This window comes from Mytilus edulis, chromosome 2 (assembly GCF_963676685.1).
Source record: "Mytilus edulis chromosome 2, xbMytEdul2.2, whole genome shotgun sequence".
NCBI lineage: Eukaryota > Metazoa > Mollusca > Bivalvia > Mytilida > Mytilidae > Mytilus > Mytilus edulis.
Window position 1 is genome coordinate 100,863,704 of NC_092345.1, and position 12,539 is coordinate 100,876,242.

The 12,539-nt window shown below is 29.9% G+C and overlaps 1 long non-coding RNA gene across 1 annotated transcript; it reads left to right on the top strand.

The window, feature by feature from the left end:
* The first annotated feature begins 5,014 nt into the window (after window positions 1-5,014).
* On the top strand, window positions 5,015-9,215 carry LOC139513719 (uncharacterized). The gene is made up of 3 exons (XR_011662503.1): window positions 5,015-5,652; window positions 8,267-8,364; window positions 8,989-9,215. It is a non-coding gene; the product is annotated as an uncharacterized lncRNA (long non-coding RNA).
* The last annotated feature ends 3,324 nt before the right edge of the window (window positions 9,216-12,539 follow it).

A 12,539-nucleotide genomic window follows, 5' to 3' on the forward strand; every position in this document is an offset into this window, starting at 1 on the left:
GACTCCGACCACTCCGGAATATTCCGGACTCATTCACCATGCCCAATTTTGAAATTGCCGTCCAGTCCGGAATATTCCGGAGCACATTTTTATGGCCTTTTTGTGTTTCAGGAGAACGTTTAAATCAAAATCAAGGAAACATTCGTAAAAATAACAGATTGAAATCCCTTTTCGGTGCTTGAAATTAAAATTCAGTCGAATAATGAGTTCGTGCAGTGACAAATGTGTGTAGTATTTTCATGATGAGAGTTATACATTAAATAGGATTCCAATAGCTTGTTCCTGTGATGATATATATAAAAAGTGACAAGAATAAGAAAGAAATATTCAAGTTAAAATTTGTTTAACAATTAAAAAAGAGAGATATATGAACATTTCGTATTCAAATAAAATATATCTTTCTTGTATTTGTATACTTCAAATGCCCTTTAATGGCACTTTCTTCACTTCTTTCACATTCAATATAAATTTATTGTGGAATATAGAGGTCGTGATGACTATAGAAAATAAACTTTGAACATCAGGTTGGTCAAAGATTAAAATTTACTTTTTGTGGTTGTTGTTCCTTTTGTTTCTGGTAAAAAAATGATATCTGATTTTTTTTAACTTTAAATCGCAAAATAATTCTGGGATCTGTTTTACTTCTGAAATGTCTCTCTTTCAAATAATGGTGTCGTATATGTCCACTATGAAAAGTTAAACAAAACATAAATCTGACTCGTTGTTGAGGGCCTTACGACAACATACAGAGGATAACATTTAGTCATTGACAATCTTACAACATCTTACATAATATATAACAAAGTTTAAACTATTGTCATGAAGAAATAATTACATTAGATGTATGTTTCATTATAATACATTATTCTATTTGGCTACATTGCAATCTCGCGTTATTCCTTAGTCAACTTCATAACACAATAACATTTATCATTCATGATGACACGAGGTTCCACAAGAAAGTGCACATGTAAGTTAAATAAAAACTTGATGAAAACCGTGTTTTCATGATCCTAACTGAAAGAAATGTAATAATAAGTATTGAATGCTTCTTTTTGTAACTTCATAGGGTTGTAAAAGCGTTGACCGTGTGCACATTTTTAGACTTATTTAGATTTACAATTTTCGCACAAAATGTACTTCGGACTACGCTTTTACATCCCAATGAAGTTACAAAAAGAAGCAGTCAATTCTTAAATAATGGTTTTTAAAAGCCGATTAGAAAAACAAATTTGACAAAAGCAACCGACCAAGGTTTCACATAAGCACTACATGTGTCTCTGGAGTCTCTGCATTATGATTTCACATTGATGTTGATTACAGAAACTCAATGATTATCATTATATAAACAAATGTAAATAATTTTTTTTCATTATTTTGTTTGAAATCTGTGATAAAAGAAATACGTTTTACTTATAGACCCAATGGGTCGGGTGTATTTTATTGTGTATGTAAAATTCTATCAGATAACCTTTGGAGCAGTTATCAGTCTTTGAAGCATGCTCACTAAGGTTCTTTTGGTGATATCATTTTCCTATTGGTCAAAACTTTTTTTTGTTGCTTTGACCAACTTTGGAGGAGTTATTTTCAAAGAATTGATAAAAAAAAAGAAAACAACACATAAGTTTACTTTCTAGCTCATCTAGAGCAAAGCATCATGTCAGGCATTGTCATTACTAAAAAACAATAAATTTCTTCTAATCTGAGAAACAATTCGACATTTTAGCAAAATGTTTTACTAATGATACTGATGATCCACCAGAATGTTATATAATAGAACCATACAAATACATGTACATGTAATAAGCAAAAACATGTACATGTAAAAAATACGTGGTATGATTGCCAATGAGACAATTCCCCACAAGAGACCAAAATGACACAAACATTACTTCAGGTCACCGAATGGCTTTGACAATGATCGAAGCTCACATCGCATTGTCAGCTATAAAAGGCCCCGAAATGACAATGTAAAACAATTCAAACGAGAAAACGGCCTTATTAATATACAAAAAAAAAAACAAAAAATACATGAAAAAATATTTTTTTTTATGTGTTGCTCTCCTAGCTCCAAAATGTATCCAAAATCAAAGATCTGGAACATATTATATCGTAACCATTTGGTAATTAATGCAATTAGTGTCTCAGTTAACACAATTAATATTATAACACCATATAGGAAAAACACAGAACTCCTTTTGTCATATTAAACACTGTCAAACATCCAAACATACTATCCACACACATCTGTGTCCACACTTGTTGTGTATGTAATATATATTTTGAACTTTACTGAACTGATATATTACACATGTCACTATAATAAAAATTACTTACTTACTTACTGTAAACTGTTTTACCAATCTATATGAAGACATGGAAATGTATCAAAACAACCAATTATCTAATTGGTTACAATTTTACCTAAAAATTTGTGATTTCAACCTATATGTCTATGTAAGGAAAATTCGGAAACGCATGCTCATTCCGCCACAATGGCGATTATATATCACCTAACTTCATTCCATTTCATATTTATATATATTTCTTTTTGTTTGAAATTGGATTTTCGCCGTTTGCTATTTATAAGAATTATGTATAGATTGGAACTAGTATAACAGTGGTTAATGTATCATACATATATATTTTTAGGCCTACGCATGAGACATAAGAAATCTGTACAAATTATTAATATAAAACATAGTTACGCAAGGGAAATGATATGTTATAAGAAGCTACTTATCCTATTTCTGTGTTTGTTTCGTTTGTAGCAAAATGATTTTAGAGTAAAGATTCCTATGAGCAAAATTTAAAGACGTTTGATGATCAGCTATTAAAAGGACAATAAGAAGTTCCCCTTTCCAAATTGTTTTTGTTCTTGTATTTGTTTTCCACACACAGACACATATAAAAAAGACGATGAGGTATGATTGCCAGTGAGATAACTGTCCACAAGAGACCAAAATGACACAGAAATTAACAACTATAGGTCACCGTACGGCCTTCAGCAATGAGCAAAGCCCATACCGCATAGTCAGCTATAAACGGTTTTAAACTGAAGCAAATTATCTATTTTATTTATATTTTGATTAAAAACATTTTGGAATTACAAAACAATATTATGTCCATGGCAGTTGAGTACTTGGTTATTGTTTGCTTATTGTATCATGGCATATAATTCAAAAACATCCTTTGTTCGACCTGTTAGTCAAATGCATTTGTCGAAATATACTTGTTCACTGTTCGGTCTTTTAAAAATGTTGTTTGTGCTGTATTTAGACCCCTCTACCAAGAAATTTGTTTTGCATGCACATGTGTAAAAAAAAATCCAAAGCAATCATAGGTTTAACTTTCTTTAGACTTGTATATATATTATATCTGTACAACCTTCAAACCTATGAAACATCAATTATTGATAGAAAAAATACCGTTAGACTAAGTGCAATTTGAATAATTATGTAACATAAACGATACAAATGTGTTGCAAACAGAACCTTTTGCCGATTGCACTTCAATTTATTCATTATGACAGAATACGGTATTTTTTTCAGTTTTAATTCGCGCATAATTTTAAAATACTTATAGTAAATGTAGGTTAAGTGAGAAATAATATAATAAGAAATGCTATCTAGAATTCGAAACCATGCAGTAAATGCAATAGGCTGGTCCTCTATCTATGATATACGGGTATCTCAGATATCCTTTAAAAGACAGGGAACAAGTCTTTCAATGTAGGTATTTTGATTGGTTTAATCAAAATGCTTTGGTTAAAGAAGTACTACACTACAATTGAACTTCAACCGTGAGTGCGACAGTATTTCATCCAGCAAAAAGAAGATTAGTAATGGAATATCGTCAAAGAGAGAACAAAGATAGAATACGGTACGAATATTTTGGTTCTTCAAGTTGTTTTGGTTTTAACAGTTATAATTGATCAAATTAAATAATTATATTTTAATTTAAGATAATTTTCGTTAAGAAATTTAAAACAAATAATAGTTCGACTTCGGGACAGATTTAGGAAAAGCATTGTATGAAGTATATAGAGTTCCCATTTTTAGGAAGGAGTCTCACCCTTGACTGAAACCCTTATTAACTGTTATTTTATGTTATAGAATAGAACGATTAAGTTTTCAACATTGTTAAATTGAAATTACATCTAAGAGTCCATGTGATTAATGAGACGATTCCTATGACTTTTCCGAAGATACATGTTTGATAAACGCACATGTTCTAAGTAAAAAAGTCATGTCCTCTAGTCCTAAAAGCGCTTTGAAAAAAGTCATAGGGGGCTATGTTCCTGCCTTATGTTTATTTTAGCTATCATCTACTTGAATTGATTCTACCCTATGGAGCCGTTTGTGACAGTTCTTATCTATAATAGATCACAATACCAAGAACAGATCAGAGAGCCCTATCTATTTTTTGGTAAACGGACCGAAAGTCACAGGACAAAAAGTCACAGGACATAAAGTCACCTAACAGTCACAGGACAAAAGTCACAAATAATCTGTTGACAATTGTTTGAATATATAAGAGAAATATCTTGAAATATTTACTTTTTAATACATATATTCATATTAAAGTTTAAGAAATGTGTCATTATACTTGAAAAATTAAGATTTATTTAAATTTTATAATGCAAAAGAAAGATTTCTTTGCACCATGAAGCCATTTAAGTGCCAACTGAAGCCACTTTGACATTTTGTTTTTTTAATAATTATTTGATCATCTTTGATATGTTTTTGATAAATTTTGTTTACAAGGTTGGTTTATTTACAATAGTTCAAGAAAAATACAAAAATATTTTTGTAGAAATAAGCGTTTTTTATTCAAAGAAAATATCAGAAAAAATTAATTGTGACTTTTTGTCCTGTGACTTTCTGTCTTACATTCTAGTTTTTTGGGTCCTCATTTAAATTATTAGTGAACTTTTTTTTAATTTTCGATTACGTTAAATATTTTATTCATTCTAATGATTTGATTAATTATGTTATGTTACAATAATTTCATTAACTTTTTAACAAAATAAGTTTTGATATGGTTGTTATTTATTACTGTATATTGCAAGTGACAAATATCCTCATTAATACTAAACCACATAGGTATTATTATGTAAGATTGTATAATGTCAGGTAAAGTCTGGTAACAACAAAAAAATACATGGACACTGTGTAATCCAATTTAACATTTACCTGTAATCTTTCGAAAGAAATTGTATTATGGTACGATCTTTTTACCTTTTTATGAGAGGTTTGGAGTATGAAAGCGGACACGTTTTTTCTTCTTCTCAAATACGTTCTTTGTCTCTAAATTTATTTTAAAACGCCCCTCATAGTAAGGGCCGCATAGAATGCCAGGTCTTTAAAGCTTACTATATGGTATTGGTTTTGTACATCGTTAAAGGCCATACTGTGACATATAATATATAAATCGGCTTTTGGTCGTATTTTTTTTGTCTTTTGCAAGTTTTAAATACGTAATGTATTTATATGCATGTTTCTTTTTCAGTTCAACATCCAATCCAAGAAAGGAAGTCTTTCTTTTTTATAAAATAGAGTCACCACTTAGTAACTTTTATGCCGCCCGATTCAGGTGTCTGGAAAGTGGTACACTATAGTACAGAGCAATTCTACTTATACAAAAAAGCCGGTAAGTGTTTTAGTGGTAATCTTATAACATGAAAATGAGAAAGTATACCGATTAACACGTTTAAAAAATATACCCAACAAATAACAGGGGCGTATCCAGAACCTTGAAGTCGGTGTGTGTGTGTGTGGGGGGGGGGGGGGGGGTATTGCGATCCAAATTATATATTTAATAAACATTTATGTGAGTGTGCGTGGTAATGGTAATATTTTAGTCATTATAATGATTTAATTACGTTATATAACAATATTTTCATTAACTTTTTAAATGGCCTTGTTTCTTTGAAATTGGTCTACTTAATATTTTAAATTAAAGATGTCAGATCATCATTTCTATAGTTCTTTATCGTTATTTTTTTTTAACATTTCACTTTTTTCTTTAGTCAATTGATCTCTATTATAATTGTCCTAAGCATGTATGTAATATTTGCCACTTGACGTTGAGTAACCAACAATCACCTCTTTAATCTGTTATTATCAGATTATTACATGGCATTTTTCATATCGCATGTATTATCAGCCCTAGGTTCAATATCAGCCCAAGAGCCGCATGGCTCGAGGGCTGATATTGACCGAGGGCTGATAATACATGCGATATGAAAAATGACATGTTATGATCTTTTTATCACATGCTTCAACAGTAGAGAAAAATAACAGATTCATATATTGATCTTTCTACGTGGTTCCCGAAAAGAAGTTGAAAGAGTAAAAAGTTCACGGACGTCGGACCAAAAATTTGATACATTCAATATGAAATCTTTCTATCATATGCCTCAACAGAGAAAAAATCATTTAAATATTGACGAATTGACAAAAAATAATTCAACAATATGCATCATGAACATTGTTTGGAAAAGTCAACTTTTTTAAAGTAACTTTCTAAATTATGTTTCAGAAAAACTTAAAAACTGCATTTATTTAATATATTTTTTTTTTAATTTAATTTAATCATTTTACACAATATACTTTCCACTATTCAAATAATTGTTTTGTACACTACTTTGTAATGTTTTTCACTGAAAACGTAGCATTGAGGTGTATTTTCCGGAATGCCATGTGATAACGTTACGGAAAGGCATGTGATAACAATCGAAGCATGTGATAAACTTTTCATATCAGCCCGCTAAGCACCAATTCGGAAAATATGGAAAATACTTTAATTTAATGCTATTATCATACGGTAAAAATCATATGTTATTTAGTCTAAGTATATGATAATTACATTTATCGGTACCATGCATTATTCTCTTTTCTTCAAACTACATCAGAGAAAAATAATATATGTCTCTAATATCATTCATATCCTCATAAATGATGACCCATGCCTAGCTTCATACATGTATGTACATGGTAATTGAAACAGGAAAAATATACTGTCATATATTACCGTATGCTTGGACTAATAGATAAATGTATTTATATATAAGTAGTTTCAGATTATGTTTTATAATATGCAATTGCGGTTTATTAATGATTATATATAAAACAATGACAATCAAATTCTTTTTTGTGGAAAGAGGTTTGGGGCAGTATTTTTTAAAATAAATTGTTGGTTTCCTTTGAAAATAGGAATGAAAAGAAAATACGACATTCAATTAGAAAATCTTGTTTGAAAAGAAAGTTTGATGTTGAATAAAATCACAAAAAGACAGTTTTGAAGAAAAAAAGTCACAAAAATTGGTAATGTGAGAATTTTGTTATGGAGACATATATTCCATATATCGATACTAACATTCTTGGCACTAAACATTTACTGATATGAACATATTTTGTGAAAACACAGAATTTGATTAGGTATTTCTTTCATGGTCAGATGATTTCACCTGTTAATCGATCTCAATCTGGGATATTGTGTATTAAAAATAGAATTTTTTTTTTTTAAATCGTACTTTTTCCAATCAACAAGTACATGTATATACATTTATAGTTTTAAACATCAAATCTTTTAAAAAGAGACATTAGTTTACACACAGGTGTCAATATTTACACACTCAACAATAAATTGTCATAAATCACGCATGTTGAAGCTGGGATTAATTAACGGATAAAGTTAAGAAGTCAAATCAAGCTGCGATTTATTTCCGCTCTAGATTTATTAATAATTAATAATCTTTTATTCGTAAGCAATACAGCTTATAGAATTATAAATATTACAAATATTCAATTACATCAGTGAAATATATTTACATTTAAACAATAATAGTCAAAAAATTATATAAGTAAGTATACCCATATAACAGAACAGCAGAGTATGGTAAAACTTAACAAATATTAAGCATTCATAATGATAAAATTAATTACGTGCCTTTTTGGCCAGAAATAAAAGCTTCCCTAAATTGTTAAGTTCCTTTACATTATGAACAGATAGCAGTTGTATGAGTTTAAAATTCGAAGGTTTTCTCCAATAATATGGTTTGATAAATTTCTTTCGAAGTTCATTATACTTTTCACATACTAAAATAAAATGATATTCATCTTCAATTACAGTACTTGTTTATCACACATATTACAAAGTCTCAGATGTCTCTTAATATTATAAAATCGGTCAGTTTCTATATTCAAACAGTGAGCAGATATGCGATATTTACAAATAAATGGTTTATAAATATAATTTACAGCATGATCTAAATAAAATTGTAACAGACCCACCAAAGATTAAACATCTGAATGGGAGCGCGTTTCCTATGACATTATGCAGAGAAGCATTTTGGGAAAGGTAATAAATTACAAAAATATATTTTTATTTATCAAGAAGTAGAAAAATCTACATACAAAAAACGTTATATGGTTATGTCATAACACTGATGTTACGTTGCATTTCTTCTCGAACCATCGTCCTACTATCTCAGCAGTCAGCACAAACACAAAATAGCAAATACGCACTTAACAAAAGCAATTTGATAATAGCGACCTATGACAGATACTTGTTACAGTTTGAGAATACAGAAATATAAAAAAAATTATCTTGATGCCAATACTATCTGCAATTCATTGTCGTGTTAACAAGAACGAATTCACAGACCTTTGTTTCATATTGAAACAAAAAGTATCCATACTAAATATTGACTGATTTTCATATATCTGTAAAACTGAACATAATACTGGTACAATAGAAAAGGAGTTCCAAAACCGATAGTCACTGAAATTCTTCTGACGATCTTGCGTATCTTCTCAGAAAAAATGGTAGGTAAAATACTTATGTCACATATTAAAATGCATGTCGTAATGCTAAACCTTCATATCACATTTTATTTGTTTGTTTAAAATAGGTGTTTGAGAAAAAGGAATTGCATGCATTGATTCCTTCTTATTTATTGAGTGTACATTTATATATTTCTAGTTCAGCAGTGACAAAACCCTTAAAAGGAATCTAAAGGCGACGTACCCAAAAATCCTGGCAGAATCCAGCCTATGGACCTGAAATTGGGGACTGGGTACGGACATACAGACCCTCATGCACATGATCCAAAGTTGTGGTGAGGACGGAACCGTCTTGGGAAAGCATGGTCCATGTTTAATTTAATTTCATTCGTTTGTCCTTTGATTAAATCACGTTAATGATACGTACTTTTCTTGTTTTTTTTTCTTCAAATTTCCAATTGTTACGTCATAAAAAGGCCTTATATATAAAAATGATGGGGTAAGATTGCCAATGAGAAAACTCTTCACAAGACGCCAAAATTAAGAACAAAAGTTCACCTTACGACTTTCAGCAATGATCAAAGCGTATACTGCATAATCAGCTATAAAAGGTCCAGAAATGACAAACGTTAAACAATTTAATCGAGAAAAGCTAACCAATGCGACCTAAGCTATACACAAAACAATAAACCAAAAAGCAAATATGTGACTTAGCAAGCTAGCACCAAACGACACTGAACAACAGGTTCCTAACTTAGTTCATATCAATACATACAGAATGTGACGGTGTTAAACATGTTAGCGGGCGCCAAACTCTCCCCTTACCATGCTCATTATGTTGTGTCGACTAAAACTAGATGAAATCATATTTAATTACTTCCTTTTAACCTACAGTATGCTGCGATAATTTGATGTTCAATATGTCCCTACAAAGTTATCAATTATGAATGAAAATGTACGGAAGCGTATTAGCGCCACACATTTTTTTAAACTTTTCTTCCTATGTTTGCGTTACAACGCAAACCTTTGCGTTATTACGCAAACATTTACGATATAACGCAAACCTTTGCGTTTAACGCAAACATTTGCGAAATAACGCAAACCTTTGTTTTATCTTATTTCTTATTTAAGATTCAAAGGAAACAGTAGCTATTAATGGAGGAGGCTGTATATATTAAAATTTATCACCTTTGTAGTCATTGCAAAGTAAAATGCTTGAATAATTAGATCATTGACCAATAATGAGCAGAATAATATAAAAAGATGTGGTATGAGTGCCAATAAGAAAACTCTCCATCTAAGTCACTATTCGTAAAAGTAAACCATCATAGGCCGAAGTATGGTCTTCAACACGGAGCATTGGCTCACACTGAACAACAAACTATAAAGGCCCCCCAAAACGATATCCATATTGAAAATCGAGTAAATTGAGGTTATACCGAAGAAAAAAATCAACCCTGCTAATATAACCAGACACAAGTTGGTTCCTTTTTCCTTTTTCCTTTTTCGATATTCAAATTTTGAAAAATATTACAAGTCCAAACTGAATTTTTTTTTTTCTTAAAATTTTTTTTTCCTCAAAATTTTTTTTTCCTCCAAATTTTTTTTTCTCAAATTTTTTTTTTCCTCAAAATTTTTTTTTCCTCAAATTTTTTTTTTCCTCAATTTTTTTTCCCTCAAAAATTTTTTCCTCAATATTTTTCCTCAAAAAGTTTTTCTTCAAATTTTTTTTTCGTTTCCTTATTCGTTTTCCTTTTCATTTTTTGATTATCATCCTTATTCGATTTCCATTTCCTTATTCGATTTTCATTTCCTTATTGGGTTTCTTCTTCCTTTTTCAATATTCATTTCCTTATTCGGTTTCTATTTCCTTATTGAATTTTCATTTCCTTATTCGATTTCCATTTCCTTATTCGATTTTCATTTCCTTTTTTGGTTTCTATTTCCTTATTCGGTTTCTATTTCCTTATTCGGTTTCTATTTCCTAATTGGATTTTTGTTTCCTTATTCGATTTCCATTTCCTTATTCGATTTTCATTTCCTAATTCGGTTTCTTTTTCCTTTTTCAATATTCATTTCCTTATTCGGTTTCTATTTCCTTATTCAGTTTCTATTTCCTTATTGGATTTTCATTTCCTTATTCGGTTTCCATTTCCTTTTTCGATATTCAAATTTTGAAAAATAAGTCCAAACTGAATTTTTTTTTTCCTTCAAAAATATTTTTCCTCAAAATTTTTTTTCCTCAAAATTTTTTTTCCTCAAATTTTTTTTTTCCTCAAAATCTTTTTTTCCTCAAATTTTTTTTTTCCTCAAAATTTTTTTTTCCTCAAAATTTTTTTTCCTCAATTTTTTTTATTCCTCAATTTTTTTTCCTCAAAATTTTTTTTCCTCAATATTTTTCCTGAAAGAGTTTTTCTTCAAATATTTTTTTCGTTTCCTTATTCGTTTTTTTTTCCTTTTTTGATTATCATCCTTATTCGATTTCCATTTCCTTATTCGATTTTCATTTCCTTATTCGGTTTTTTCTTCCTTTTTCAATATTCATTTCCTTTTTCGATTTCTATTTCCTTTTTCGGTTTCTATTTCCTTATTGGATAGTCATTTCCTTATTCGATTTCCATTTCCTTATTCGATTTTCATTTCCTTATTCGGTTTCTTTTTCCTTTTTCAATATTCATTTCCTTTTTCGGTTTCTATTTCCTTATATGGTTTCTATTTCCTTATTCGGTTTCTATTTCCTAATTGGATTTTTGTTTCCTTATTCGATTTCCATTTCCTTATTCGATTTTCATTTCCTAATTCGGTTTCTTTTTCCTTTTTCAATATTCATTTCCTTATTCGGTTTCTATTTCCTTATTCAGTTTCTATTCCCTTATTGGATTTTCATTTCCTTATTCGATTTTCATTTCCTTATTCGGTTTCTTTTTTCTTTTCCAATATTCATTTCCTTTTTCAGTTTCTATTTCCTTTTTCGATTTTCATTTCCTTATTCGGTTTCCATTTCCTTTTTTCGATATTCAAATTTTGAATGTGTTCTCCACATGAGACCAAATGACACAGAAATAAACAACTATAATAGATCACCGTGCGGCCTTCAACATTGAACAAAGCCCATCCCGCATAGTCCGCTTTAAAAATCTCCGAAATGTCAAGTGCTAACAAATTTCAAACAAGAAAACTGACGGCCTAATTTATGTACAAAATATGAACGAAAAACAAATATGTAACACAGCAACAAACGAGAACCACTGAATTAATTTACAGTTTCCTGACTTGGGATAGGCACATATACATACATAATGTGGCGGCGTTAAACATGTAACTTTGACAGTGGTGTAACAGTACAACATAAGAGCGAACTATAAAAATCAGTTGAAAAAGACTTAAGCCTGACTTAACTCAGATCATGAGATACAAATAGAAATACACCTTGCTAAAACACAGAGTGTACGTGGCCTGGTACATATCTGAGAGTTTTTCCAGTTATTAACAGCTAGTTCAAAGCCAAAAACAAATAATAAACGAAATCATGCATCCCAGACTAAATAATTAATCTTCATAGAATTAAAAAGACTACAATAATTATTAATTAAATTGTACTGACATTGTATTCATTTAAATATCTTATAAACGATCTTTTAATTGAAGCTTTCCTTCCACTTTTATTGGTAAAATATCGCATACGTGTGTATTACGATTTATTTTGAAAATGCTGAAAATATATTGATTGATTGATTGTTGGTTTCTCAA